This window comes from Seriola dumerili, unplaced genomic scaffold (genome assembly GCF_002260705.1).
Source record: "Seriola dumerili isolate Sdu_G_001 unplaced genomic scaffold, Sdu_1.0 BDQW01001323.1, whole genome shotgun sequence".
In the NCBI taxonomy this organism is placed as follows: Eukaryota; Metazoa; Chordata; class Actinopteri; order Carangiformes; family Carangidae; genus Seriola; species Seriola dumerili.
In genome coordinates this window covers 131,959-138,024 of record NW_019175578.1, presented here as the reverse complement: position 1 = coordinate 138,024, position 6,066 = coordinate 131,959, and positions in this window count along the sequence as shown.

Below are 6,066 nucleotides of genomic sequence, written 5' to 3'. Positions count from 1 at the left end.
CTTACTATACTATGTTGTATTTATGCCTTGCTATACTGTCGTTTTTTTTACTTTTTATGCCTTGCTATACTATGACGTTTTTATGACCTTTTATGCCTTGCTATACTATGTCATTTTTAAGCCTTACTATACTATGACGTTTTTTTTTACTTTTTATGCCATATTATACTATGTCGTATTCATGCCTTAATATACTATGTTGCTTTTTTGACTTTTTATGCCTTACTATACTATGTCATTTTTATGCCTTAATATACTATGACGTTTTTATGACTTTTTATGCCTTACTCTACTATGTTGTATTTTTTACTTTTTATGCCTTACTATACTATGTTGTATTTTTTACTTTTCATGCCTTACAATAAGATATAGTTTTTATGCCTTGCTATACCATGATGTTTTTATGACTTTTTATGCCTTACTATACTATGACTTTTTTTATGACTTGTTATGGCTTACTATACTATGTTGTATTCATGCCTCACTATACTATGACATTTGTTTGACTTTTTATACCTTATTATACGATGTTGTATCCATGCCTTAATATACTATGTTGCTTTTTTGACTTTTTATGCCTTACTATACTATGTCATTTTTATGCCTTAATATACTATGACGTTTTTATGACTTATTATGCCTTACTCTACTATGTTTTATTTTTTACTTTTTATGCCTTACTATACTATGTCGTTTTTATGCCTTACTATACTATGTTGTATTTATGCCTTAATATACTATGTCCTTATTATGACTTTTTATGCCTTACTATACTATGTCATTTTTATGCCTTGCTATACTATGATGTTTTTATGACTTTTTATGCCTTACTATAGTATGTTGGTTTTTTGACTTTTTATGCCTCATAGTACTATGTTGTATGCATGCCTTAATATACTATGTCGCTTTTTTGACTTTTTATGCCTTACTATACTATGTCGTTTTTATGCCTTAATATACTGTTATGTTTTTATAACTTTTCATGCCTTACTATACTGTCTTTTTTATGCCTTGTTATACTATGACGTTTTTGACTTTTTATGCCTCATTATACTATGTCGTATTCATGCCTTAATATACTATGACGTTTTTATGACTTTTTATGCCTTACTATACTATGACGTTTTCATGACTCTTTATGCCTTATTATACTATGACGTTTTTATGACTTTTTATGCCTTATTATACTATGACGTTTTTTTGACTTTTCATGCCTTACTATACTATGTCATTTTTATGCCTTAATATACTATGACGTTTTTATGACTTTTTATGCCTTACTATACTATGTTATTTTTATGACGTTTTTATGCCGTACTATATACTATGGTGTTTTTATGGCGTTTTTATGCCGTACTATATACTATGGTGTTTTTATAACTTTTTATGCCTTATTATGTACTATGTCGTTTTTTTGACTTTTTATGCCTTAACATACCGTCGTTTTTATGCCTTAATATACTATTACATCTTTATGACTTTTTATGCCTTACTATACTATGACGTTTTTAGACTTTTTATGCTTTACTATACTATGACGTTTTTTTGACTTTTTATGCCTTACTATACTATGACGTTTTTTTGACTTTTTATGCCTTACTATATACTATGACATTTTTATGACTTTTTATGCCTTACTATACTATGACATTTTTATGCCTTAAAAATTTCATATGAAACCTGTTAGAAATTAGAACATCATTTTTTGACATATATGTCTAGCTACTAGAAACAAGTTTTTTAGTATGTTTTCTGTTTATATTATATAAATATATATCCATCCCAAAACCTGTCAGTATATGTAAACATTATATATATAAGGACAAAAGACAGCAATGTGTGTTCACATTTAATAAGAAATTACCAAAAAATCATATACAAGCATAATGAATTATAATAAGCATTTTATTTTAATAAACTTGCATTTTATTAGGAGTATTTCATATATGTTGTGAAACTTTCATATATACAGAAGATCAAAATATGTCACAATATTTTCAGTTATACATGACACACATAGTAACATCACTCTTGATATAGGGACATATATATCATATATATGTCATAAGTCAAAGTATAGTAATGCAAAAAAAGTCATAGTATAGTAAGAAATAAAAGTAATAATATAATAAGTCATCAGAGTTACATAAAATCTCATGTGCATGTATTTGGAGTAATGGGGGAAGCCAGAGAACTCTGAGAAAACCCACTCAGGCAGAGGAAGAACATGCAAACATGCAAAAAAAAAAGTCATAAAAACAACATAGTATAGAAAGGCTTAAAAACAACATAGTATAGTTAGGCATAAAAACATCATTAAAATGTCATAGTATAGTAAGGCATAAAAAATCATAAACCTCAGTATAGTAAGGCATAAAAACGTCATAAAAATGACATAGTATGGTAAAGTATAAAAAGTCAGCAAAACGACATAGTATATTAAGGCATAAAAAGTAGAAAAAAACATCATAGTACAGTAAGGCATAAAAAGTCCAAAAAAACGACAAAGTATAGCAAGGCATAAAAAGTCATCCAAACATCACATTATATTAAGGCATGAAAGGCATAAATACAACATGGTATAGTACGGCATAAATAGTAAGAAAAAGACATAGTATAGCAAGGCAAAAAAAGTCATAAAACATCATAGTATAGTAAGGCAGAAAAAAAACATAGTATAGTAAGGCATAAAAAATCATAAAAAACGACATAATATAGTAAGGCAAAAAAAGTCATCAAAACAACATAGTATAGTAAGACATAAAAAGTAAAAAAAAAAATGACATACAGTACTATATTAAGACATTAAAAGTAAAAAAAATGACATAGGACAGTAAAGCATCAAAAGTCATAAAAACGACATAGTATAGTAAGGCATAAAAAGTGATAAAAACATCATAGTATATTAAGGCATAAAAAGTCATAAAAACGTCATAGTATAGTAAGACATAAAAAGTCAAAGAGAGATGACATATTATATTAATAGATTAGAAGTCAAAAAAACAATAGGACAGGAAAATATCAAAAGTCATAAAAACAACATAGTGTAGCAAGGCATAAAAAGTCATAAAATCGTCATAGTATAGCAAGGCATAAAAAGTCATAAAAACGTCAGTATAGTAAAGCATAACAAGTCATAAAAACGTCATAGTATAGAAAAGCATAAAAAGTCATAAAAACGTCAGTATAGTAAAGCATAACAAGTCATAAAAACGTCATAGTATAGAAAAGCATAAAAAGTCATAAAAACGTCAGTATAGTAAAGCATAACAAGTCATAAAAACGTCATAGTATAGAAAAGCATAAAAAGTCATAAAAACGTCAGTATAGTAAAGCATAACAAGTCATAAAAACGTCATAGTATAGAAAAGCATAAAAAGTCATAAAAACGTCAGTATAGTAAAGCATAACAAGTCATAAAAACGTCATAGTATAGAAAAGCATAAAAAGTCATAAAAACGTCAGTATAGTAAAGCATAACAAGTCATAAAAACGTCATAGTATAGAAAAGCATAAAAAGTCATAAAAACGTCAGTATAGTAAAGCATAACAAGTCATAAAAACGTCATAGTATAGAAAAGCATAAAAAGTCATAAAAACGTCAGTATAGTAAAGCATAACAAGTCATAAAAACGTCATAGTATAGAAAAGCATAAAAAGTCATAAAAACGTCAGTATAGTAAAGCATAACAAGTCATAAAAACGTCATAGTATAGAAAAGCATAAAAAGTCATAAAAACGTCAGTATAGTAAAGCATAACAAGTCATAAAAACGTCATAGTATAGAAAAGCATAAAAAGTCATAAAAACGTCAGTATAGTAAAGCATAACAAGTCATAAAAACGTCATAGTATAGAAAAGCATAAAAAGTCATAAAAACGTCAGTATAGTAAAGCATAACAAGTCATAAAAACGTCATAGTATAGAAAAGCATAAAAAGTCATAAAAACGTCAGTATAGTAAAGCATAACAAGTCATAAAAACGTCATAGTATAGAAAAGCATAAAAAGTCATAAAAACGTCAGTATAGTAAAGCATAACAAGTCATAAAAACGTCATAGTATAGAAAAGCATAAAAAGTCATAAAAACGTCAGTATAGTAAAGCATAACAAGTCATAAAAACGTCATAGTATAGAAAAGCATAAAAAGTCATAAAAACGTCAGTATAGTAAAGCATAACAAGTCATAAAAACGTCATAGTATAGAAAAGCATAAAAAGTCATAAAAACGTCAGTATAGTAAAGCATAACAAGTCATAAAAACGTCATAGTATAGAAAAGCATAAAAAGTCATAAAAACGTCAGTATAGTAAAGCATAACAAGTCATAAAAACGTCATAGTATAGAAAAGCATAAAAAGTCATAAAAACGTCAGTATAGTAAAGCATAACAAGTCATAAAAACGTCATAGTATAGAAAAGCATAAAAAGTCATAAAAACGTCAGTATAGTAAAGCATAACAAGTCATAAAAACGTCATAGTATAGAAAAGCATAAAAAGTCATAAAAACGTCAGTATAGTAAAGCATAACAAGTCATAAAAACGTCATAGTATAGAAAAGCATAAAAAGTCATAAAAACGTCAGTATAGTAAAGCATAACAAGTCATAAAAACGTCATAGTATAGAAAAGCATAAAAAGTCATAAAAACGTCAGTATAGTAAAGCATAACAAGTCATAAAAACGTCATAGTATAGAAAAGCATAAAAAGTCATAAAAACGTCAGTATAGTAAAGCATAACAAGTCATAAAAACGTCATAGTATAGAAAAGCATAAAAAGTCATAAAAACGTCAGTATAGTAAAGCATAACAAGTCATAAAAACGTCATAGTATAGAAAAGCATAAAAAGTCATAAAAACGTCAGTATAGTAAAGCATAACAAGTCATAAAAACGTCATAGTATAGAAAAGCATAAAAAGTCATAAAAACGTCAGTATAGTAAAGCATAACAAGTCATAAAAACGTCATAGTATAGAAAAGCATAAAAAGTCATAAAAACGTCAGTATAGTAAAGCATAACAAGTCATAAAAACGTCATAGTATAGAAAAGCATAAAAAGTCATAAAAACGTCAGTATAGTAAAGCATAACAAGTCATAAAAACGTCATAGTATAGAAAAGCATAAAAAGTCATAAAAACGTCAGTATAGTAAAGCATAACAAGTCATAAAAACGTCATAGTATAGAAAAGCATAAAAAGTCATAAAAACGTCAGTATAGTAAAGCATAACAAGTCATAAAAACGTCATAGTATAGAAAAGCATAAAAAGTCATAAAAACGTCAGTATAGTAAAGCATAACAAGTCATAAAAACGTCATAGTATAGAAAAGCATAAAAAGTCATAAAAACGTCAGTATAGTAAAGCATAACAAGTCATAAAAACGTCATAGTATAGAAAAGCATAAAAAGTCATAAAAACGTCAGTATAGTAAAGCATAACAAGTCATAAAAACGTCATAGTATAGAAAAGCATAAAAAGTCATAAAAACGTCAGTATAGTAAAGCATAACAAGTCATAAAAACGTCATAGGGCATAAAAATGACATAGTATAGGCATAAAAAGTAATAAAAACAACATAGTATAGTAAGGCATAAAAAGTCATAAAAACGTCATAGTATAGCAAGTCATAAAAAGTCATAAAAACGTCATAGTATAGCAAAGCATAAAAACAACATAGTATAGTAAGGCATAAAAAAATCATAAAAACGACATAGTATAATAAGGCATAAAAAGTCATAAAAACGTCATAGTATAGTAAGGCATAAAAAGTCATAAAAACGTCATAGGAAAGCATAAAAAGTCAAAAAAACGTCATAGTATAGTAAGGCATAAAAAGTCATAAAAACGTCACAGGTTTCATATGTAATTTCTCATATGTAATTTTTACAGGCTATAATTTAAATGCACATGAATTTACTTTATATGTAAATATATTTCATATATGCAAATACAACACATGTATATATATTACATGTGTTCATGGGCATTCCTGAATGTAAATTCAGATCTTATATATTAATAAACCGTGTTGCTGGGAGCATTAAAAAGCCATTCTATTTGTTTT